Genomic DNA, 27,076 nt, shown 5'->3' on the forward strand with positions numbered 1-27,076 from the left:
ATAATCTATCGTTCTGATTCCTCTGTCTACAAGACATCTCTGCTGAAACAAAAAGACGTTGATAAAAACCAACGTTCATTGACGTTATGACCTCATGCTAATAGATTTATCATCAAACTACCACCTGGTATATAATCAGAGACTCTTCTAACCCGACGACACACCGAATGAGGTCTCTACGAGGTCACCCGACCTCCTGCTAGATATAGCATACAAATTTTAATCAAGTAACAATAAAATGCAGATGTTAGAGCGCTCCACGGTATCTTTCCGATGTCTGAACTTCGAGTTCTTATCCTGCCGGAGTCAAATTTTCTTTACATCATTTCGGATTTGAAGACAAAAATATCACTCCATTATAGCGGATTGCTTGAACAGCAAACTGAAAGAACATTGGACTAGATGTGTTGTGGTATTTATTTCGGTTCCTTACGTTCTCAGTAAAAATCCCTTTAAGGCTTATTTGGGTGTTAGACTTAAATCGTCCCTCGGTTTAACTAATGGGGATTGTACTGCAGTAAACATTGGCGACGGGTCTCCCCTCCCCCGCCAGTCTTGGAAACCTTATCAAAGATCCTGAGTGGGTTGTGCTTTCCCTCCTACATAAAAGTTGAAAAGCGACCATCTTAAGACAATGGATAATGTAGTTAATTTAAACTGCAATTATGATGGGATGGCTATGGCCAGAATGTCTTTCGCTGTATGACGGCTCCAGCACAATTAATCTGAAACTAAGCAACAGTCACAGCAAGCATAAAGTCTAAAGTGTAACGGGTTCGAATGAATCAGAGTCACTCTAGGTTTGCTGGACGTTTGAAACATCAGCTGCGCGAATTCACGGAAGTTTGCCAGGAGGCATCGAGATTTTATGGTTTCTGCACAAGTATTTCTCCTTGCCAAATATATTTGGCCACCGCTGCCAACAACCAGAAGCAATCCAAGAATATAACTGACAAAAGAAACAGAATAAACAAAAAAAAAAGAAGCATTTTCAGGACCGCACTAGGATTTGCAGAGAAAAGAATCGTTGGTTGATGTTCCGGGTAATAATAGTGACAAGATGAAAGAAGTAGATTGCCAGGAAGAGTAGGAAGGTAGGTAAACGCCTTTTCCTTAATACTTTCCAGATAGGTTATGGATCGATTACATATACTCTCCCCTGCCGAATATCAGTCACTATGTCTGTGTTTTATATCAGTAATTAGTAACGTCGTGATAAGAAAAGTAATGTCACAGTGGAAAGAGTTTATCTGCAAGATCAAAACTAATCACAAACTTCGTACCAAATATGTTGGTTGTAATCTCGGATTTTGCGGTCTCAGCAGAACATTCAACCCTCTACCCTTGCTGATGAACAAAATTTTATATTTTGGAGTTTTTTATAAATCAAGAGAAGATGAACACCACCAACCAGTGTGGTTGGTGGTGTTTTTGGCAGCGATTTGCGATAAAAAAAAACCCAACTTATGTACTAAAGTTCATACAGGAGAGACGTTCCTGGCACAGCCTTGTAAAACGTATCTCATTTGTTGACGCTTCAGGAACAACTCGCTTCTGAATCTATCAATTATGTTTCATCGTTTATCAAGCACCACCTTGATAAATTTATAGCCATATGTTTCGACTTTAAAACACACCAACACCAGTTGTTAAGCGGAGACAGGGGAGAAATACACATGAAAAGACACACACACACGGATATATATATATATATATATATATATATATATATATATATATATATATATATATATATATATATATATATATATATATATATATATATATATATATATGCGAGTAAAAATAAATACAAAAAAAGGTTGTTTTTTTTGTATTATTGTGTATAGAGGAATATATTATTTTGTTTAAAAGAGTTCCAACACCGTCTGTTTTTTATGTTTTATTTATATTCCTGCAAAACCAATGTGGGATATAGAATATGGAATATACAATATATAATATAATATATAATATACAATATTATATATATTATATATATTATTTTATATTATATATTCCATATTCTATATCCCACATTGGTTTTGCAGGAATATAAATAAAACATAAAAAAACAGACAGTGTTGGAACTCTTTTAAACAAAATGAGATATATATATATTTATATATATATATATATACACACATACATACATACATACATACACGACTGTCTTTTGGTTTCCTTCCCGAGAACCATGCAGTTAGGAAGCAAGCTTCATGCCACACAGCTACATCTGTGCCTAGAAAATATATTCGAGAGTGGAATCATATAATTATCGTTCTCAGTGTTTAACTCAGTCAATTAGAAAATATGAAGGAAAATTTGGAAACAATTCAAATACCTTGCAATCTTCAGTAAGTAGTTATTCCTGTGTCCATCCAGTCATACTGAGGCAGAAGTATGCTTTGTATATACATATTTCGCTTCACGAGTACTCTTTGAACACACACACACACACACACACAAGGTCGTTTGTATGGTCGCACGTAATAAACACGGTGCAAATGAGTATGATGTCATTATTGCTACCTAAGGGAGAAAAACAAATTCCTTTCGATACACTTTTTAATGATGAGAAATTACAGAAAATACAATTAATAATAAAATAGGAAGAAATAGTCTCTATGCTAATCGCATACCTTCCTTCCGACACGGATACAAAAGTAAAGCCTCTAAGTTGGCTAGCCATGTATGGGTTTTGATGTAAGGCCACACCAAATACAATAAACTGGAAAATACTTGAAAAGTCCACACCATATGTCAGCGGATAAAAAGAATGAAAGCTATACGTAGCTGAAAGAACACAGATCCTTTTCAGATCTAAAACCTCCACCGCACTACTGAATTCCAGGTGTGAAATTTTTAGCGGTTGTAAAAATATGGATAATTTCCTGTCAACGAATTGGAAAACACCACCCTCTCCAGATTGAGTAGCTGTACCGCAGACTCTACGCCACTATCTAGTCAGCCCTATGACTTTACGGTCAAAGGGGACATAACTCTAGTTCACCCCCCCCCTCCTCCATTTCTTTTTCTGTTTTTTCAACTTTTCATCTTTTACATCTACTCCCTTCTCACCTTTTCTCTCATCCTATCGTGCTGTTTTAGTTTGTTGTGCCATGTCGGCATAGCTTGAGGATTGTGTGAAGGTACTAGACGTGTTATAAAAATGTTGTCTGAGATGTTTCATCGGATGAAACTTGTAGTAGTTCATGAAAATACATATATATAAAATACATAATTATTTAGTGTACATAATGCACAAGCCCACGTTCTATATACTATAGAAAGTCGGTGGGGGTGGATTGGTTGATACATTTATAAATGGGTAGAATAAAGAAGCCCAAAAATGTGGACTTTTTTCTTGGTTTCCAAATCTTTGGGAATTTTAGCAATTATTAAAACCTCGCGAAGAATATTCGGATATAATGATGAACTCTGGATTTGTAGTTTCTTCATACTATGCAAATCCTATCATTACAACTTCCGTTCGACCATTATCATACAGTTCTTGCTATAAATGTTATGACACTTGACTCGGACCATGTGATCGATTTAATTCATGGCTATTGTTTAAAAGAATTATCGATTTCTAAACCGACACAAGTCTTTGAAATACACCCCGAAGACATTCAGGAATAATAGCCTCTGTATCTTACTGGTATTTCATCGACATATTTGAAGTAGTTCGTAATTAAATGCTGCAACACATTTAGGTAAAATTAGAGAACGTCGATGTAATTAACATGATTAATTGGATATCCTTGAGATAAATTAATATATTTGCGTATTTTAGATTTTTACATTATTTGTACAACCTGTAAGTGATATCATATTTGTGAACCATATTCAAATTTCTTTTGTCATAACAAGCATTATAAGTTATTGATATATTACGTTACATAAATATAAACAAATCCACGTCTAATACATATATTATGCAGAATGTATCGAATTCCATGAGATATGCAACTCATTGTTTTGACATATTTGTAATCATCGTAAGATGTATTTGATGAAAGGAATAAAAATTAAGTAAAACAGGAGAATCTAAAAAGGAAGACATTTACAATAATTCTTCTAAAGAATGATATGACGTTTAACAATCAAGAAATATTGAGAAAAATATGTACTTATCAGGTTTTTGCTTCACTTCATTTTGGTACAAAATATTACTTATCTTGAAGACGTCTATATTGAATAAATAATTTAAAAGAGGCTTCCATACTTCAGGTATTTCCAATTTAATTACACCGCTTTACTACATTAACTCCAACACATAAAATTAATTACTCTACTTTTCTCTAATTTTTCTTATATTTCATGCAGTCTACGGCCCATGTAAGGAGAAATATTGAGATAATTTAATTATGGTAAATAGCTGACTTTTAAAATAACACAAAGTGTATGCCCAAAATAATTAAAAATATTTTCTTTCTGACTTAATTTCTGCGACAGACTGATGTCATCGAATCTAAAATTATCTCGTTTATATTTTCTATCAATCGTAAATATTGATTTCCTAATTTCTAGTGTATATTATTCCAAATTTTGTCCCAATAAATGTCTGTTACGACATAATATGTGGATTGACTTCACATTTTTGCTTATAATAATTAGATATTTAGTATTTATTCTTGGCTTCGATCGCTTGTAATTACGTTAATAGCATAAATAAGTTTACTTTATTTATCTAAACAAACAAATTGTTTTTCTTTTGCAGTTATCTGTTACTGTAGAAGTAGGACCCAATAATACAACGCTATCAAAATATATCAACGTTGTACATCAATAGCGAAACTTTGATATCTGCTATCGTATGTTAGAACTTAGTACACCTTCCTATGGAGAGTGAAATTATTTAGTCACGGCTCTAATGGTTGGTCCTTACCACATAACCGCAATTTCAACAATAATTAAATACTGATCTATAGAAACCTACTGGATATAATTCACCTTTTTCTAGATTACATTCCTCCATTCAAAACTTCGAAGCACTTCGAGGTAGACAGCAATATAGAAATACTTTTCAGATTCATATTTGTAACATGGAACATTTAATGTAAAAGATTAGAGAAATGTCTTATCTCAGACATGTTCGCTAATTAACCGTTGCCATTCTATTACGAGGCTGTCTATCAATGAAGGAGGTTTATTACCAAATACCGAACTGGCAGCCAAGCTATGTAAAGAGTCATGTGTGACTTTACTCCGTTTGTCTGCTCTTTTTACGAGTAACGATATTCACAATTGAACAGTTCACAGCTTTGTTTAGGAGTAAGGTTTTCTTGCATTCATCTACTTGTAAAAGAATGGATGAGGTGGATTTCAGAGAAACTCATACGCGTATCCACCAATCACTGAGTACTAGAAATAAAGAAACTGAAGATAAAGAGTACATCATTTATTGAATACCTTCTGTAATTCTTACTGCTTCTATTTGATATTTCATCGTACTATTTCTTTATCTGTATCTGCTGTTGGTGAAATAAAAGCGTTTATTTGATTATTGTATTTCAAGTTTGAGAAAAAAACGTGCAAGTATAAGTAGCATCTAATAATGTCTAACCAGGTTGTATAATGAAGGTTAACCATGCTATTTGGTCACCGTTTTCGCAGCAGTTTCCTTATTACATTTCAACTTTCGAGTTTACCAATCTCCATATTTTAATATTGTATTTATTAGATAAAATATTAATGATGACATTCACTGGAATGTATTTGGTTAATATTTCAGTGAACTAAATCTTTGCAATGAGAGATAATAGATTTTTGCGCCTTCAGTCTTCATTTTATAAAATTTTATTTTTGGTTAATTTAAATTTCCTAAATGTTAATTAAGATGTAATATTTTTAGTTCTGTTATATTCGTTAGGAAAGTCCAGAAAAAAATTGGAATTCATTATTTTGTGACAAATATTGGTAATTTATCTAATCCCCAAAAGTTGTAAACATTAAATATTAGTTCCAATTTTCGAATTCAATTATGAAAATAAATAAAATCCACTTATTGGTGTATTTAGACGACAAGATGGTGGACTTGTTAGTACGTCGGACGAAGCGCTTAGCAGCATTTATTCCCGTACAAATTTACCTTTCCTGTCATCGGAATCGATAAAATAAAATACCAGACACTGATGTTTTATTTCTCATAAGGGGTACACACAGATGGGGACAATACAAGACATGTGGGGACACGAAACAAAGAAAAAAAAAACATAGGTGCAGGAGTGGCTGTATGGTTCCGGGTTCATTCCCACTACGTGGCACATGGGTAAAAGAAAATAAAGGAGAATCAGTTAATTATGATTTTATTCGACATGTCCCTCTCTAAGATTCACACACTTATTGCAGCCGTCCTTCGGTTTTTATAAGCCCTCTAAAAGAATTCGGAAGGTTGGGTCTCCAATCAGGCCTTTTCTCGATAACGTTAAAGCCAGGAAGTTTTCAGCACCCCCTCGTATATCCAACGGAGGCCTCAAAAAACTTGTTAAGACCCATATAGAGCAGAACTTATCTGCAGGTCTTGGAGGTCCAAATCAGAGGTGCAATCTATGCAGGTGTCTTTTCAAAACATTGTTTGGTTTAAAAAGCCACATCAGAAGCCATGATGGTTCTGAGGTACAGGAGGTGGTCAAACTCTGTATAAGGAGTAGACAACCACGATATATATATATATATATATATATATATATATATATATATATATATATATAGAAATAATTTTTTTTATTAATGAAGAGTTGAATTTTATATTGATTACTGAGAATTTTGTGACAACCATTAAAAGCATTGTGTTTAGCAAAAATATACATAAGAAATATCTCTGAGTATCATTGGAAGTTTTGTGTCCTGGAATCTAGCTTGTGTACATGTGATATATTGTTTGTATAGAGTGGCTGTACTAAACACTGTTAGTTTGACATCAGTAAATTATTTGTGATTTCTTTTTATAGCTAGGTAATCCCTTTCTTGTAGCGCATGTGATTGCAATAACCGCGAATTCTCCCTCCAATCATATCCCACAGTCTGAAGTACGACGGAAACATTGGGTGATCTAGTCGAAGATATCCATTAAGAAGAAGGTCACGGCTGGAATACCGTTGACCATAGATGACCCTCGACATATAGAACTCCCAGTTCTATATGATTTGTTGAGTGAAACATTAAAACCTTTCATTTCAACAAGATAACTACATTTATATTCAAACTGCCACTTTTCGTTTTATTTTATGATTACGTGTATTTGTGTCCTGTGCAACATTCTCCCGCCATGGCAGCCTGTGACTTTCCAGGCTGCTAGGACACATGTGGTAACGATGGGTACGGTACCTCTTGTAGCAGGTGTTAAGAGAGATTACTTCCCAGGCTTTCACATGACTTCATTCAACCACGGAATTTTTCATTGGAAGTTTTGCCATTTTTCAGTTACGGCCAGACAAAGAATACGACAAGCAGTAGAGATGTTAAAAGTCAAGCGATACCTGTGCCTGGTGGTCTTTCAGGTTAAAAATTCTATCATGGGGACAAGCCCAGTCTACAAACATCGTTTGCATTTTTCCAAAAGGACGAGCTTGTCTCCATCATTCGATGCAAATGAAGTCGCAAGTGTCATATCAGTGTTTTCTTCCTTTAGAAAAAGATGTCTAAGCAAAGATTAGGGGACTCTCATTATTCAACAGCTGAGAAGCTTTTGGATGGCCGTTAAATCTACCGTGTTCATCCACTATTTAGCATGTTTTGATTTACGTCTTGCAAGTGTCGAACGGAAACCACACGCCCTGCCAAGCAGGTTTGGTCAACTTTTCTGTTTAGTAACCGATGGCCCAACCATGTGAGAGCTTTTCCTCTGTTATATAATTCCAGTAGCGCTATATATAGATGGGTGTATGTGCGTGTTCAACGTATATACGTACACGTATAGTCATGAATAGGATAAGAATGCTGTAGACAGAGGGTTTAATAAGTGCAGAGAGATCGAGATGAACGAGAGATGTTAATTTATATCTCCGTGTGAAGACGTACTGAAAGTAACAAATACACAGGTTCAAGCGTCTGCATTTTTCTCATATATTTGTTTGTAATATTCTCACGAGTTGACGGAATCGTTAGCTTGCCAAAAAAAAAAAAAATGCTCAGCGACATTTCGTCCGTCCTCAAGTTCTGAGTTCAGATTCTGCCGAGGTCGACACTGCCTTTTATGCTTTCGGGTCATTAACCCATAAAGCACTGAGATTTGCACTTACACGGCATGGACCGCTGAGCACAATTTATGAAAATGAGACTACCATGCACACATAAAAGAAAACAAAAAAATAGTTAAAATATCTTCTCAGTATATAATGGTGGCAAGTTTTAACATCATCTGAAAAGTCATTAGTTGAGCTATTAGTCCTCTTGGATTGTGGAGAGAGGGCTATCGGAGAGTTTGAGTGACATAAATTAATTGCATCTATCTGGGCCACGATCGTGGCCCGTCGCGCTTTATGTGTTAAAACAAGTACCAGTTGACAACTGGAGTCGATGTTATCGACTAGTCCCCTCCCCCAAAATTTATGGCCTTGTGCTAAAATTTGAAACCGATACTTTCCTTTCATCTGGTGTTAATCCTTACGCCTTCTTCTAAATTTGTCAGAGTCTTTGTTATTTCCTCCTGTCAATATCGGCTTCGCCTTCTTCCGTCAGCCTACATTACAAGCACCCTTATGTATTAGTCATAACACTCATGTCATTGGTGTAATGTTTGATTCTTCATATGTACCACTTAACTTGCTTTACTAATGTCTTTTAATACCAGATGTAATTTCCAGACAATGTTGATCGGTGCTGTCCTTCCTGTTCTATTAAAAAGTTAGTAGGATCTTTTTTTAAAACGGGGGCCACATATTTCATTAACGAAACACTTTGAAACTTGGAACACTGGTAGAATGTGTCATATAAAACACCTTTTTCTCGTAGTCTTCTTAAAAAAAAAAGAAATCCATAAATTATTCCATGTTAAAGTTGTCGTATTTCTGTAATTTCAACCAATCACTGACGTCCATTCAGCCGATATACATTAAGTGCCGACTACATAAACACACGATTCTGAAACAATTAACCCTAACCCTAACTCTAACCCTAGGGTTAGGGTTAGGGTTAAAGCAAATTTAAAATGAAAAAAGCAAATAAAACGAAGAATCGTTTGTTTATGTAGTCGGCACTTAATGTATATCGGCTGAATGGACGTCAGTGATTGGTTGAAATTATCGAAATAAGACAATTTTTTACATGAAATAAATTCGAATCCAAAAATATTTTTCTGTTCTATAACACAAAATAGATAAGTATACGAAATTTGAAAGTCTTTCGGTACCAAAAACACTACGTAAAACATTAATGAAAAATGTGGCCCCCGTTTTAAAAAAGATCCCGTTAGTATCCCATGGTCACCTGATCATAACCCATTTTCCTATCTGACACAATTCTCACAGATTCTACAAAATAGTCACATGTACTCTTCTTCCTTCCTTTTTAATAAGACTAAGTTAAATAAAAAAATAAAGAAATTTATTTGAATTAACGAACTTTCATCCTTAATATTTGCCGATATTTCTGAGTTCAAATCCAACCGAAATCAAATCACTTTTTGCTCTTCGGCGTTCGATAATATCATGTAGAACTCAAGCACTGGTATCGATATCATCGACTATTCCTTCCCTTTAGTTCCCAGCCTTGTGCCTCTTTCTACGAAATCAATTTTGACTGAGAGACGCCGACATTACTTTCCTCGGATTCCACTGTTTTATTTCGATTGAAATACAATTTAGATTGAAATATCAAAAACGTTTCATCTCTCGAGATTCAATTAACAAATCGGAAAAAAACTATAACCTTATTAACAGGAAGCCATATCGCAGACATTTAGCCATTTAATTAGTGTATAAATTTAAATAACTAATATTTGAAATCTGCCAGGGGTGTGCAATGGTGAAACATACAGAAGCACGGAACAAAATGTCGAGTAAAGCTTAAGTATGGCCTTTTCAGTTGTTGAATGGTTAGTAATGATTTATGAGAACTTCAATTAATTTTATCTGTTACTCTTCTGTACGTTGTTTATGTCATTGAGCAAGTCGGAGAAAGCAACTAATATTTAAAATATGATTTTGTTTGTACCGTTTACTTGTTTTAGTTACATGCTGGAGCAACTACTTTTAGCGTTTTAGCTGAACAAATCGACCCCAGGATTTATGCACTTTTAAAAAGTTTAGTAGTTATTCAATTGGTCTCTTTTGCCAAACTGCTGCGTTGCGGGGGCGTAAACAAACCAACTTTTCCCACAATGTATTGGTCGGCCTAGTACTAAAATTGAAGATTCTTGCCCACAATAGAATTGAACCCAAAACCACGTGGTTGCAAGGTGAACTTCTTACAGGCACACAACCGTGCCTATGCCTATACATGAACAATTACATAATGAGTGTCTCTTATTTTTGGATTATTCCTTTTGGTGGGAATACAGAAAGAAAGAAAGAAAAGGTGTGCATGATTGTGTACAGATCTGTACGCTGAAAGAGGTCCGTATATGGACAGGAGGAATAGAAAGTGTCAGAAGCGGATATTTATGCGACAGCTGTTCACTGTAACCAGAGACCCACGCTGAGCTGAAATGTAGGTTTATTGTAGCATGTTAGACCGATGCATGTTGGCACGGATAGGCAACGAATAAAAGGCCCTGGTAGCTGGTTGATACTTTCTATTTTTTTTATTTTAGATCTAGAAGAATAGAATGCAAATTGACCTCATCTGGATTTGAACTCGGAAGAAATACATCCGTATATCTGATTGACGCTAAAGCACTTCCTTCAGTCTTGCACCGTTGAGAGGTATTAATTAGTATTTCTATTAATATTACTAAATACCAATTAATATTTTCACAGAAATCTCGTGTGTAAATTTTGCCGCGTTCTACCTAAAAAATGGTTGCGACGCCCTTCATGACTAGAGAAACTCAATCTACGAAGAACATGTTTTATTCGGGGTCGACAGTTCGATTCCAATGTCTGTCAGGAGGGGAGATCGTTCATGTTAATACTGTTGTTTTCTACTAACACCGTATCAGTTCTAATGGAATCTATTATGCTAATAATGACTTACAATTAAATTGACTACGTCTAATATAACGAAGCACTGTAACACGCGTCATTTTGTCGCTTTGGAACCAGTCACAATGGATTCTATTTGTCTGGTCAACTCTTACGACCAAATAATTTCATTTTTGGCCAATGCGGAATTGGTAACAACTGAACCAAATGTTATTTACACAGAATTTACCGAATTCGTTTCTACCAGTATAGATATCGAAGCTAAAAAGGTGTAACTGCTTTCATGGCTTTCAAATGTGTATGTTTATCTTCGAGAGTATTGGGACCCATACGTAAAATATAACGTGAAGAGCATCTTGAAAGAATGGTGAAGCGGTTCTCTGTTGTCGCTTCACGCAAAGTAAGTCCTTTCTTTTTATTTCCCCTCCCTGTTATGATGCTGAAGGTCTTTGGCTACGTTTTGGAAACCACAGATATAACTGTAACGATTTAGATCTTCAAACTGAACGCAGATTTAATATATAGTGGCTTCTGATAATGACTAACACGATTGTGCAATAAATATATTATTCTGATTAAATCTAACCCGTGTTATTTGGTCCCAGTTGTTTAATACATTTGAACATTCTGACTAACCTACCTCAGCTATGTTTTAATATTGTTTTGTTTATTAAATAATTTACTTAAAAAATAAATCAAGAATATATTTTTCTAATACATATGTATAAAATTTTCTAATTTCAGTTTATGAGATTTTAGTGCTGAATTATTAATTATTCGTAATGTTAATGTAATACTTTGTGTAATATTCATTAGGAATGATCAGTTATTAACCTACAAGGTATTTAATATTCATTGTTTTTTGAGAAACGGTGTTGTGTTTAGTAACCGAAAGTTAAAAATATTAAAATTTTGGTTCCAATTTTAAAGTGAATAAAATCAAAATGTTCTCATTAGTGAGTCTAGTCACAAAATGTCTTAGTAAAATCGCTGTATAATACCTTCTGTCTCTCTCACATATACTAGACATAGATATATATATGTAATAAAAAAGTTATTAAGGGATTGATCAGGGATTAACAGGGGATTATCAATCTGGATAAAATAATTCTTTAGCTCTCTATCCATATAAATACATCAAATTAACAAAAAGTTTTCCGGTTGGTATAATCGACCGATTCAGTAAAAGGAACCATGAACACACTTATAATGCATATCAGAAGGCGTTGAATATCTACTATACACAAATATGTTGAGCCCATTATGCCCTTCTTCCATGTATATATTTTGATGTATACAAGTGTGTGTGTGTGTATTATATATATAGGGTTGGCGCATAATTATTATTGTGGCTTTTCTTCAACAATAACAATATTTAACAAAAACATCTTTAAATGACGGTCTGACCGTCTGCCAAGCAAATGGGAAGCAGTAATTGAGGTAGATGGTGAATATTCTCCGGAAAAATCATTTAAAGATGTTTTTGTTAATGTTGTTTTTGTTGAAAAGGCTCCGTCATTGCTTAGTTCTGTTGCGCTTGTTTTAAATTCTGTTCTAGTTATTCTTTGTGTATTTTCGCTTTTGTAACTGCTGTTGCAGTAAATTATTCGTGTTCTTAATCGTTTACTAATATTGTTTTTGTTCAGTCTATACTATTACTACTTAGTCTATAAACAAATGTGGATTCTGTATATAGTAGTATTTCCATACATGTACAAACACACACATTAATGCACTCCTCTACCTCCTCTCCAAATCTACACGCGTATATATATATATATATATATATATGTATATGTATATATTGGGGGCGGGGCGGAATAAATCCAGTTTAGATAATACAGAGGTGAGTTTGTATTGCCCACAAGGACTAACACAGATGGGACAACACAAACACATGTGGGGACATATAACACAAAAATTAAAAAACTAAAATCAACACAATTATGATGACATGAAAATGGGCTGCTGCTAGCCCCACCTCTAGCAGCAACGTTTATTTCCTTTTGAATCCCGAGTCCAACAAAACGTCCAATCCGAATTCTTCTCTCAGTTCCTCATATCCGACTTTTACCGGTATCCTTTTCAGGTTCGCATCAGTCTTCCAATACTTATAACCTTTTCTTATATTTTCCAATCACTTCCTTCTGGCTCTGAGACACACCAGCACCCGCATGTGCCAACCCACAACATTAGTGTATCCCTCTACATCCACAAATTTTGCTGTCTTCCATCTTGTTACCTCATTTATTAGTTCCTCGTCTACATCCTCTGTTAACACACATACATAACTATTTTCACGGGGGGTGGGGATTTGTGTATCTTGTGATGTCTGTAAAAGAATACTCATGTTAACAGAATTCACTTACTGAATAATGTGCTACGGTTGAAAACTTTGAAATTCCCGTGGATCTCTGGTTTTAAAGTGAGGGATTTAAATCAAAATCTTTTCAAATTTCATGTCATGTTGCTAACCCCAGTTTAATAATAGTCTCAAATTTCTGCACAACGCTGGCAATTTAGGGTGGACGGGTTTCTGTGATTACCCGCGTCCCACCCGTTTTCAAAAGCTACTAATTTTATTGTCCTCAAAAAAAGGAAAGGCAAAGTTGACCTTGATAGCATTTAAATTCTGAAGCTTAAAAGTTAGCAGAAATGCTGCAAAGCACTTTGTTCGACGCGCTAGCGATTCAGCCTTCTCGCTTCGTTAGTGATATTATTATTCCTTGAAACAAGAGAAGTATTCAGTGATAATATTTTATAAAGAAGTTCCGAAAAAAAAACTAGTCTTTGACATTTAATGATTTATTAAAGTATTCAGAAAATGGATGAATCCCCTGCTCCACATATGAGTGTCAAAGAGACACTGAAATTCGGAAGGTCGGCTGCACTGTGCAAATATCTCTTATTTCAAAGAAATTTTAGCCTCTCCGTAATGTATAACTCCCCAGCAACAGACTCTTTTTCTTTTTTACCCCCTGATAAACCTCATATCATCGTGTAATATCTGTTCAAGAAAACCTATATTTCCATATCATATCTAAATAATTTCTTTCTAACTGCTTAATTAGATACTTTTGAACGATTGAAGTTCTCGTGTCTCATCCAAATAGATTCCTTGCAAACGAAAACTAGTGGTCAGGTTACAGTTTGCTGTCTGTCGGATAGCATTGAACGAAATAATCAGCCAGATAAAAAAAAAACCTATTTTAGAAATACAGGGAAACATTTTATTAATTTGTTTATTGAAGAGATGTTTTTGCGCTCCTTATCTCTTTATCTTTGTCCACATTCAAACACCCACGGTACACTCATATTTTCTCTCTTTCTCTCTCTCACGTCACTTGAAACAGAAATATATAAAGTCCTTCTTTCCGCCTGGGACACCTCGTGTCTCGTTTACAAATTTCGTTCAAATACAAACCCGAAACGATTCAAAATCAATTCGAACCTGTTGACAACCGTAAACTACTTGTGACAAAACATAGCTACGAATTTAACTTCCTACTCACACACGCTTCCTATTAGCACACAATTAAAATACAATATTTCAATGATTTCGCCAATGATGTTCCCATAAAATAAGGAATCACAGTTTGATATATCGTGAAAGATCTAGAAAGTTCTCATCAACTGTACCACCGACACGATCTTACAACAACAAAAAACGGTAAAACCGAAAAATCTCATAAATTAGAATAATCCCTGCTAGCCTAGATTTCATGTCTTAGAGACTCAGTAGGAGCTACATTGTCGACTTTAACAAAAGATTCTTAGAATTCGGTGGAAACATTCAATCATCCTCTAGACATATTTCAAACGTGTGCTTTGGAAATGAAAAATATATATTCCATGAACAGAACTGCACTCCTGCTACTGTGGTCTTTTAGAAAGTTAGCGAATTCCCCCCGACTTTCTCTATCTCCTAGTAAATTTATAATGATTTAATACGCCATGTCATGGCTGGACAATAAACTGTACAGTCAACTCAATTATTATCATACAGGTAGAGTGGAATGGTGTAGGTGAGGTTCACATAAATCTCCATAATGTCGACCAACTATATTGTTATTGACACTAGCATTTCCGATATGCTTACATTGTATAATCAGCGAATAGCACAAACCACAAGTAAGAGCTACCAGCGCCCGCCACCGACCCACCTCATATACTTGTCGTTCATTACTAGCTGCACGAAATATATTCACTATGTTTATTAAATGATTTAGCTGTTCTTGACTTATTTCCAATATATTTCCGAAAATCGACTTTCTACTCTTTGCTAAGTAAAAACCAATATTTCGTTCGGTTTATTGTCATATCATGTGACATACTAATAATTTCACTATATATATATATATATATATATATATATATAATCTCCATCCACATATACACATATATACAGTTTGCTACCGTGTGCAAATATTCAAGAAACAATTCAATGTTTTGAAATAACTTTTCAAATATACATCTGGTGGCGACGATGGTGTATTTGTGATTCATCTCTTTTGTTTAGTTGTGATGACAGTTTCTTTTTGGTTATAATAATAGTTCGGTGCTGTTTATTCCTTTATGTCTCTCTTCAAATGTGTAAACAAAAGCTGATTAAGAGCGGGGAAAACCTAAATGGCAAAAATAAATATTAAGCTATGAAAAGGAATTAAGGGCTTGCCAGACTCATTATACATCTGCCACATACAATGGAATGCGATAAAGAAACGTGAAATATGTTTAAAATACGAATATATCCATTGACTGCCATTGTGTACAGGTGTCCAAAGGGGAATTAAATCTGATGCATAAACTAGTTAAAGGTTTTATGAATAACGTTGTAGAAAGGTAATTGAGTAACGACTGAAGCGGTCTCACGATTGCTGCAGTGGATTAATTTGGTAATCATTTGTGTGAATCCTATGTGTGGGGTCAGGGTTGAATGGAGAGGGACAATAAAGAAAAGAGATTAAAAATCTGACAGGAAATAAAAGCAAAAAGAAAATATCCAATCTTTTTTAAAAAGAACAAAGAATACAGAAAGTTAAAAGTAAATCGGTGTTTGGAACTTTAGATTCACTTCAAATGATCTTTAGGCCCTTGTTAATACAATGTTCTTTCGAACTCAGCAATCTTGTATTCAGGGGAGATTCATCCGTTTCCACTCCGACATTGTGTCGGAATGGAGACGTTTATATGATTTAGCGTGTGTTTGCACTTTAAAAGTGGAACAATGTGATTGGTGAAGTTTTTGGGAAAAGAAACACTACAGTGATAGACAGTTCCTCATTCACACAAACACCAGGGCAAAGAACAGTTAGCTAATAAATTGCAGTTAGGACTATTTAGGGTCATGTGATCTTAGCAAGCGGGAGTTATGTTCTACACACTTGTTGGAAATGGAATAAAAGCGAGATTAAAACATTGAATATGTTTTCTCTATGTGGAGCAATCACGTGGTTTTTGATTTGCGATTGTATCTTTACAAGCACCTTTCTCTTCACAGGCGAACTCAGTCGCCACACCTGCAGGAAATAGCTGTCAAATCATCCCGTATTCACACTACTGCCATAGCGACAATACTTTGAGTGGAATGGACGGTATTTTCAGCGCAGCAGTCATAGAGTATCAGGATTACTATTGAACGCAGTGGAGTTGAATATAACTTTGCCATTAGTAGATGTGAAGATGCAACAATTGAAATTCTGTCTGTATATTCTTGGAAGCGATCTGATGAGTGAATATGTTGCTTAAGAAAGAATGGTAGCTCCACCATCACAAATATGTTAGTAGCACTCTTGTCTAAGAAGCATCTGCACTTTGTGTGTTGGGTAAACAGCTGTTCGGGAGTGAATTACATTATCGGCTGCAAAGAGGAAATCCTGTCGTTTCGTAATAGTTTTGGATACTTGAAGAACATAAACAGTAAATATGTAATTTCGTTACAGTTTTAGTGTGGAACTGATAGTGTTCAGATGTGAGGCATCAGGTAAACTGGGCGGATGTTTGTTCTAAAATTATACAACTCGTAATCTAAAGAGAAATGAATAAAATATTTGAGAGGAAGAATATATATATATATAGAGAGAGGCGGAATAATAGTTGAGTTAACAATGATGTTTAAATTTATACTCTTGTAATATTGCTTAACTGTATCTTTTCACTGCACATAATCGCGCGCACTCAGTTACACACACAGTTTCGCGCGCGAACATGAAATTTTATTGCTTTCATTCATTGGACTGCGACCTAGCTGGGGCACACGTTCAAGCGTTTGAGTTGATGGTATCGATCCATTTATTTTGGGTACCAAATTCATTGATCCTTATGAGTATTTAACTAAGTTATCAATCAGAAGTTTTTAAACTGGTATGAAGAGGGGTAGATGCAAACCTAGGGCCAGATATATATACTTACATACATACATACATACAGACCCAGATGCAAACCCATTTATACACACATGCACACACACATAACGGGTTACGCAAAGTTTCCATCTCTCGAGTTGATTGGTCAAATCGGGTCGAGAGACATTATCACAAAGTACTACTCTCTGAGATCTAATCCGGAATCAGTTGACTGAGAAATTAATTTAACACAACAGTCTATACAAACCTACAAAATGTCCCCCACCTCCAGCATTTAGATATCTGATTTTCTGATTCACTTACTTTCTAATGTTTGGAAATTCCAGAAGTGCCAATATTTCCCTAAAAGTTGGATTCTGTCTGCTTTCAAATAGTTCATCCACTTTTGGCAAGTTTAGCTTTGAATCCTGCTGGGTACGTACGTATCTTCTGCAGTCATCTATCTCAGCATCTGTCAGTAATACCGTGCTACATGTTCACCAGTAGCAGGAGTCACATGGACACCAACAGTGAATCTAAAACAGGTGAAACCAAACACAGGTGTATGTTCTTTAAATTTCATAAGTTCGAAGTTTCCCTGTGTAACGCTTTAGAAACCACCGCGTACAAATGGGTGTCGGTCGTATATTTATTGATAAACTGGGAAAAATTCAGTCTGTGTCAAGGGGTACTCTTTCTATCACATTGTGACTCCTGTCCAATCGTCCAGTAAGATCATGGCCTGTTACTAGTTTGTTTGCGAGAATCGGTTCACCCAGTTGCAGGAGATTCTTGCTGCACTGGTCGCAATTGATGCTCTCTCGCTGCAGGATTTCTTTTCAAGACTGGTTTCCACTTCCTAACACATCTTCTTCCATTCTCTACATATTGCTTATATCAATGGTGTCACCTACATGAACAATCTGTAGACTTCTGTGGATGTCGGACATCCAGCACTTCTTCGTCAGATTCCTGCTGCTTTAGCTTGGAAGCTAATAATTGCTTTCAAAGAGAGAGAAGAAAAAAACCCCAGAAAAATAGTAAATGCCCTGTGTTTGATGCAGCCTAACGGACGAGAGACCGGGTATTGAAGCCTTAGAAGCCTGACGAGCATAAGACTCCTCGACACAATAACTGTTACTAGTAACGAAATGTTGAAAATGAGCCCAAAATATCAGTCTGTTAGCATAAATTTACCGTAAAATTGCTTACACTAAGTCGACAGGTGTGTGGTACCATCATCTCGTATATCCTTCCTCAGTGCGCATAATCAACATCTCATATGTCTTACGTAATCTAATGGCGGTGTTTTTACTAATCGAAATGAAAATTCTAAAAAGATAAAAGGAATGTTGAACTTTGATCCGCTTACCAGTTATGAGTGGAGACGAGAAAACCAGAGTGAGGGTGGGCCAGCCTGTGGCCGATGTGAGGATTAAAAAAAAGTAAATAAAATAGCATAGATAAAAAGTAGACATTTTTTTATAGCAATTCTTTTGACCAAAATACAATTAGAAGTAGAGAAAAACTTGAAATAAAGTCCTTCTATAATGTAGTTTACAAGTTTACGGTTTCATACTGTATTCCAGAGTGCTGTGATACTGCTTCAGCGGTGTATTTACATGCAGTCATACGTTTCGCCCTACAAACCCACTTTAAGATATATTTCAATAAATATATGATGAAACCTATTAAATTTGATTCCCCACCCCGTCACAACACAAACTCGTAAAACAGGGGTGCGTCCTATGCGGGAGTGCGTATTACTCACCTGTTGATACTGCAACTTCTCTATAAAAGACACGAACAAACAAGGAGGCCAATTTCAGTTATTTTAACGTTGCAAAACCAATACTGATTTATTATAGAAAAAAAAAATTTCACTTCATAATCTAGACTTCAAAATCTCCTACATTTTACACCTTTCCACTCTTTCATTTAGTTTTTTCACCTTAGGCTCAGCTAACATCATGTAATTATGTTTAATTGCTAATCTTACAATTTCCTTTTGAAAGCATCAATTTCTTAAGTCTGCCCAAGGTTTTCTCGTAATATATTCATTTTTTTCAGCCATTTCTGATTCAATACACAAACACCTATTCCAGACTATACAAAGCTGTATGTTATCTTCCCCACCTAATATCAACCGCTTCCATTTTAACATACTTCAATAATTTGTATTTTAATGCATACTTCTCTGTATTGACATTCACACACTTTCTCCTAATATGACATTTTCTATTTGATAAGATAATACCAATGTTTGAACATATACTACATTATCTCCACTGACGACATGCAATTTCCATATAGACATATTTATTTGACACGACTCTGCGAACGATAACGGTATTTAAAGCTACGTATGGCGTATAATTATATCTTTGTCTAGCTAAGTATGTAGAAATTATCTTTGCAGGTGAATCTTGAAGCAGTTGCGTCAAATGCTTTTATTTCCATGTCTTTAATACATACATAAACATATGTTCACACTCACATAATTATAATCTTCTGTAACCATTTGTTTAAAAGAAAGATGACTATATTATATATTTAGCTCTCTATACATATTTGAATGTTATTCGTCAGATATTGAAGTAAATCCAAAGATACAGTTCTATAGAATTCATCAATCCAACCTGACGTTAATGTCTATGTATATACACAATATTCCGTAATTAGAATAAATTAGTTTTCCAGCACTTATGGTAGAATATAATGCTACAATTATCTTCTGGTTCGACTTGGCGAGACACTTCACAATACAATGTTTAAATACATAGGGTTTATTTTAAGATTTCTTGCCTGCATAATTTATGATTTTCCTTACATCAATTCTGTTTTCCATTTAGAGAAACAGTCAATACAACTTAACTAGTTATTTTGCCATGAAACTAGTTCTCCAAAGTTTTGTAACAGACTTCTATACAAGTTTCTGCCTCACCTTATTCAAGCAATTATATATATATATATATATATATATATATATATATATATATTGCCTTACTTCCCACCTGTATTAGAAAAATGTACACGACTGAATGAACAGATGAAAGAGTGGCACGCAACACATTTGGTAGGAGGCACATATTCAGTAGAAGTTGGAATCGGCTTATTGATGAATCAAACTGTTATCTATTAATCTATCTATCTATCTATCTATCTATAACGGCTGCTGTCACGTGTGGGATGAGTCTACTTGTCGGCCGGGTCTATCGTGGCAATTGCTTCGCCACCTTCCCTCAACCGGGAAGGCAAGCCAGTCTTCATCGTACTGGTGGCCATGAGTTAAGAATGTGTGTGGTGGACTCGAGCGAAAGGATTAGAGACAAACACTTACCTCTCTCGTCAATCGCTCATCAACTTATTCAAGTACCACTTGAAAAGGAAGGTGAGAATGGAGAAGAAAGTTTTGTCTCGTGAAAGTTTCAAGAAAAGGTGGGCGAATGTAGCAAAGATGGTGCGTGCAAATGACGAAACCACTTTGAGCATGATCTTGTAAATCGAGAGAGAGAGAGAGAGAGAGCACTTTGCTCTCATGTGTTTATTCCCTCCCTGCTTGAGGTTACCGTGGTCTTTTCCGTAGGTTTTTCTTTCCACGGATAAACCTAATCTTGCTTTTAACATTTAAAAAATTCTTCTGTGATACACGATCCCTCTTGATCGTTTTTTTTCCCCCCGATCCCTTTTAATCGGAATATAACTTTTTTTTCTTCTCATTTTTCCCTTTTTCATTTTCGAAAAGAAAAGTTCAATATTTGTGTTTGTCCACTCTGTGTTTAGCCCTGTTTGGCCAATAAAGAAAGTTATCTATCTATCTATTTATCTGAATATTATTAACATAGGAAGTCCGAGGATGGCTTAACTGATGGATATTTCGAAGTCACTATCACAAACATTCCTTCATACGGATAATAAATTTGCATTCCACAAAATAATGTAAAATTGTTTTCATTATAGCTAAAAATAAACAAAAATTAACTTATATATTTTTCTATTTAAAGAATTTTTAAGAGGAGATATGCTACATGTTTTTTTCTACATGTAAAATTTTGTATCTCCTATTAACAAATGAAACACATGTGATGTTGAATAAACAACACTGAAAATTTCATATAGGACAGAAATGTTGATGCAAACAGGAAAAATAAAATTCAAAATATGAGGATATGTATCTTTGTATTAATATTCAGCAGAAATAACAGAGTGACTCAACGCCCGGGAGTTTCGTGCGTTGGGGTTTGAACAGACTAGTTCGATAAGTGCTAACGTACGAACCCTTGGACCTTGAGTTACTCTGTTATTTCGGCTAAATATTAATAAAAATATATGAGTGGCTGTGTGGTAACTAGCTTGCTTACCAACAACATGGTTACGGGTTCATTCCCACAGCGTGGCACCTTGGGCAAGTGTCATCTACTATTGCCTCGGGACGACAAAAGCCTTGAGTGGATTTGGTAGACGGAAACTGAAAGAAGTCCGTCGTATATATGTATATATATGTATGTATGTGTATGTACAGGTTTGTGTGTCTGTGTTTGTCCCCACCATCGCTTGACAACCGATGGTGGTATGTTTACGCCACCGTAACTTAGCGGTTCAGCAAAAGTGAGTGATAGAATAAGTACTAGGCTTGCAAAGAATAAGTCTTGGGGTCAATTTGATCGAAGTATATAAGGTAACAGATCGATTCCAAAGTCGAAACAGATTGAGTTGAAAAAGGTATTCCAATGTTAGGCAAAAGCGATCGAGAAGTATTCATGTCTAGTTAGGAGATATACGACAATGAAGTAAAGATAGAGTAAAACCAGTGTAAAATTAAATATATACTAAACAGTAGATATGTGTTATTAGGATCTGTGTGTTCGGATACATATACGAATTTTCAAATAATATATATATATATATATATATATATATATATATATATATATATATATATATGCGTGTGTGTGTGTGTATGTATGTATATATATGGAAAGAGAATCTTTTCTGATACCAACCTATGTTTGTTTATTTTGTAATTAACTATCAAGTGTAGTGTAATCGTATATACATTTCAATCATATCAACCCTTGATGCTACTTTCACTACAGAAACTCGTAAAGGTTTGGTTTGTCGAGAAAAATTAACTGCTTCCTTCTTATCTCGTTGGTAATCTATTAACCATGAATCCAAAATGTTATGGATATTTATTCTATTTCCGTTTATTAACGTTTAGAAACTAATCCCATTTTAATATAAATTTCGGATGCTTATACATGATTGAAAGTGGATTAACTGAAACCAAAGATTTCATCAAAATTTAAATTAGGCAGATTCTAGTCTTACTTGTTATACGACACTTCACTCTGGAAGTATACTTTTGCTACTCTGGGTAATATCAGGAAATATTATATACATGCAATAATTTTAATTCAACTTTTTCCAAATTTCTTGGTTCTTATATATAATGATGTAACGAATGCTAATTTTCAAAATGAAATTCATAAAATTTAAAAACGAATTCTTCATTTTAATATTCGCAATAAATATACTATTCTATTTTCCCAAAACTTTATTCCATCACAAATTACTCCGTGGAAAAACACTGCAAAATTTCCGTAAAAAAATATTTTTCCGTAAGGTATGAGACATACATCCTGCGCTTATGTTAAGTGTGTAACAGGTTTAACTACTCACCCGCTTTTTGCTCTACATATGTATGAAAAACATAACTGAAGCATCAACTAATAAAACTCTTGATAAAACACTTATATCGGCTAATAAAACAGTTCTAAACACTTATACCGGCTTTTATGAAACAGAGACATTTTTAAATCCGTAAAATTTTCACGTTACTAATGAATATATTTTCATGTTATAAACTTATAATTGTATAGAATAAAACTTTTACTGGAAATATAAATCCTTAGATTATATTTAAAATAACCCAATTCTAAATTAATAATTCTGATATTTCATATTTCCGGTTCGAATATTATCGGCAAATCCCATTCGTCTTAAACATTTCACAAGAGGATAAGAAGCAACTGTAGAACATCTCTTAAATTTCTGCTAATAATTAAACTACCCATGTAAAGCATATGAAACAGAATCCCACGCTGCCCATCCCTACTGGTTATATTACATTTCTATAAGACATTTCCACCCCATCCGTTACAGTAAACTCTTACGGGTCCTGTCCTCTCTCTCTCTCTCTCTCTCTTATATATATATATATATATATATATATATATATATAAAGGTATGTGGGTGCTTGCACACAAACTCACTCCCTCAATCACTACCTTCCCCCATCCCTGAGCACTCCAGAAGTTTTGAGACTTTTCAGAAGAGATTTAATTTCAATTAATTACAAAACTAATCTCCTTCTAAGTACGACCCTCTGACTTCAATACACGTTTTGTGGAGCTGTAGCTTCAATGGGGCTTTCACAAAGCCCCATTGAAGTTCTCCCGAGCGTCCCAGATTCTTGTAACCACCTCTTCAACTTCAAAACGACTGCCCCTAAGGTTCTACTTTAGATTGCGGACCAACCAAAGTAACAAGGAGAAAGATCTGGACTGTAGTGAGGGTGAGGGATAGTTTTAACGTCCATCACTGTCAGGACTTTCGTCAGAGGTCACCAGAGACTCCAGTACTCTTTGATTGGAAGTAATGAGCTCAATCTTTTCTCTGCCGTCACAAACGCGTCTTTCGTTTTGGTCGTCACTGAACATCCCGGAAACAGGCTCCACACAAATCCTGCATATTCAGATCTTCACGAATAAGTCTGGGTACATTTGCCGCAGCAACTTCAGTGTTTATTGTCTTTATAGACCAGTGATCCCCAACATGGAGTCTGCGGATCCCTGGCGGTCCATCAAGAACTGGGAGTCTGAGAACTAAATAAATAAATAAATATATATATATATATATATATATATATATATAAGCATAATAAAAGGGGCCCGTGAGAAAACTCATTTAAGTAAAAGGGTTGCGAACCACTTTTATAGACACACGATAATCTTCATCCGGAATATTGACAATTTTCTCTACCAGCTTTGTTATGATGCTCCTCTCACTCTCATAGCTGTCATCATTTTTCACCTCCTCAGTACCGTCCTTGCATCTCTTGTGCCAGCGAAACACATGTTCGGCTCATATAAGATAATCTATGAGCAGCCCGAGTCATTTCACAAGTGTTTTGTAGCGTTTTCGTCCAGTTTAACGCATACAAGGTGGTATCAAAAGGTTCCAGGATTAGGATTAGTTCTGTAGTACGCCAACAGATTACAGCACATGGTTGCGTGCGGTGTGAGAGCTACCAGTGCACACTTCATGAGGAAGTGTGCGGAGTGACTTCGCAAATTGTGAAATTTATGTTTGTGACCATGTGTATGCTGTAATCTGCAATTTTGTCATGGACAGGAAGTTGGAGCAAAGAGCCAACATGAAATTTTGCGTTCAACTTAGAAAGTCTGCTACAGAGATATTGAGTATGCTTCGGAAAGTTTACGGCGACGCGGCAATGGGTTGCACGTAATTTTTCAAGTGGCACGGGCAATTAAAAAGCGAAAGAACGTCCCTCGAAGACGATGAGCGATTTGGAAGACCTACCACGAGTGCCACCCCGCGGAAATGTGGAGAAACTCCATCAGCTTGTGTATGAGGATCGTCGAAGGAGAACCAGCGACATTTATGATGTTGTTGATCTGTCGTATGGGTCCGTGCCGGTAATCTTAACGACTGAATTGAACATGCAGCTTGTCTCTACCAAGTTTGTCCCCTTCCTGCTAACCACTGAGCAGAAAGATCATCAGGTCGAAGGCTATCAAGGTCTCTGTCAGCTGATGACCCATCGTTCATGTCTTGTATCATCACAGGTGACGAGAGTTGGGTCTACAGGTATGGCCCTGAGATGAAGCAGCAGTCGTCACCATGGAAGAGCCCTTCAACTCCACGACCAAAGAAGGCACGACAGAGCCGCAGCTCAATCAAGAGCATGCTCATCGTTTTCTCTAATATCCACGATGTTGCATCGAGGATTCGGTCCCCCAGGGCCAGACTGTCAATCGAAGGTTCCGTTGCGACGTTTTGAAGCAGTTGATGGAGGACATTCGGCAAAAGAGACCGGATCTGTGAAGCACGAAGAATTGGGTTCTTCACAATGGCATTGCACCCTGTCACCGAGCTCTCCTCACTTGTGAGTTCTTCGCCAAGAACCAACATGGTATCGATTTCGCACCCGCCTTATTCGCTAGATTTAGCACCTGCAGACTTCCATCTCTTCGCTAAGATGAAATGGTAGACTAAAGGTCACCGTTTTAACACCGTTATCGAGAACCAGATCGAATCGCAGGTTTTCGACTCACTAACAGAAAGCAACTTCCAAATTGAATCCGAAAAGTGGCAGGAACGCCGGAACTTGTGTTTTGTTGCGCAAGGTGACTATTTCCAAAGAGATGACGCTAAAACTTAGGTAAATATGTTATTTTTTATTAAACATAACTAATGCGGGTATCTTTGGTCTCACCCCGTAATGAGCTCCCAATTTTTTCTTCACGTTCTGAAAACTGGTCAGTCGTGACAAACAGAACTTCGTTGGGTATGTCCAAAGTGCTGTAACAACCATCTCCTTCAATCTGGCATTGCAAGTGTTGGTAGGTCAGCTTATTAGATGTAGACGACATACTAAAATTACAATGATCTACGACAGTTATAGTGTTCTCTTCTGGAATGCATCTTTCTCTCTCTCTCTCTCTCTCTCTCTCTCTCTCTCTCTCTCTCTCTCTCTCTCTCTCTCTCTCTCTCTCTCTCTCTCTCTCTCTTTCTTTCTTTCTCTCTCTTTCTCTCTCTCTCTCTTTCTTTCTTTCTCTCTCTCTCTCTTTCTCTCTCTCTCTCTTTCTTTCTCTCTCTCTTTCTCTCTCTCTCTTTCTTTCTCTCTCTCCCTCTCTCTCTCTCTCTTTCTCTCTCTCTCTCTCTTTCTCTCTCTCTCTCTCTCACACTAATTGCAGCGGTCCTTCAGTTTTTCTATGCACTGTAAAAGAACTCGTAAGTTTGAGCCTCCAAATAGACTTTTCCCGATACCCTTAAAGCCAGGAACTTTTCAGCACCCCCCTCTGTGTGTGTGTGATTATATATATATATATGTTTTATTGATCTGTTCGGTCTTACTTTACATCGTAAAGAGGCATACAGAGAGAGTGAACATAAGAAGTGTAGGATGAGTACTTATACGAAGCTTGGTGTCGAGTAGAGGAAAAAACAAACGCTACACACAAACACATACACACCCAGTGTGAGAGAAAGAATCGTAGGGAGGAGGAGGTGTAAATGAATGAGTATTTATGGGAGGAGTTATAGAAACGAGAATGCTATTTTGTCTAATGTAATTTTAAGGAAATAAATACTTTTTTTTAAAAATTAGTATTTTATTTCATCGCTTTCTATAGGCACCAAGAAATTCGATAAAAGTTAAGCTATAATTAATGTACGTATGTCGTATTTTCTGATATTACCCATCAGGGCTAGTATAGTTACTAACGTCCCCGTCTTATAACGGATACTACTCTAGTGTGTGTGTGTGTGTATACACACTTTAGTACGTTAGATGTGTGTGAGCGCGAGCGCTCACACACACACACACACACACAC

The 27,076-nt window shown here is 35.8% G+C and overlaps 1 long non-coding RNA gene across 1 annotated transcript in view; it reads left to right on the forward strand.

The window, feature by feature from the left end:
* The first annotated feature begins 10,051 nt into the window (after positions 1–10,051).
* LOC149135890 (uncharacterized) overlaps positions 10,052–27,076 on the forward strand; it is a 46,038-nt gene continuing 29,013 nt past the window's right edge. Inside the window, exon 1 of the long non-coding RNA XR_016241357.1 lies at positions 10,052–11,490. This is a non-coding gene — a long non-coding RNA (uncharacterized LOC149135890). The remainder of the gene's footprint in view (positions 11,491–27,076) is intronic.

Source organism: Octopus bimaculoides, chromosome 4 (genome assembly GCF_046866305.1).
Source record: "Octopus bimaculoides isolate indiv1 chromosome 4, ASM4686630v1, whole genome shotgun sequence".
Classification (NCBI taxonomy): domain Eukaryota; kingdom Metazoa; phylum Mollusca; class Cephalopoda; order Octopoda; family Octopodidae; genus Octopus; species Octopus bimaculoides.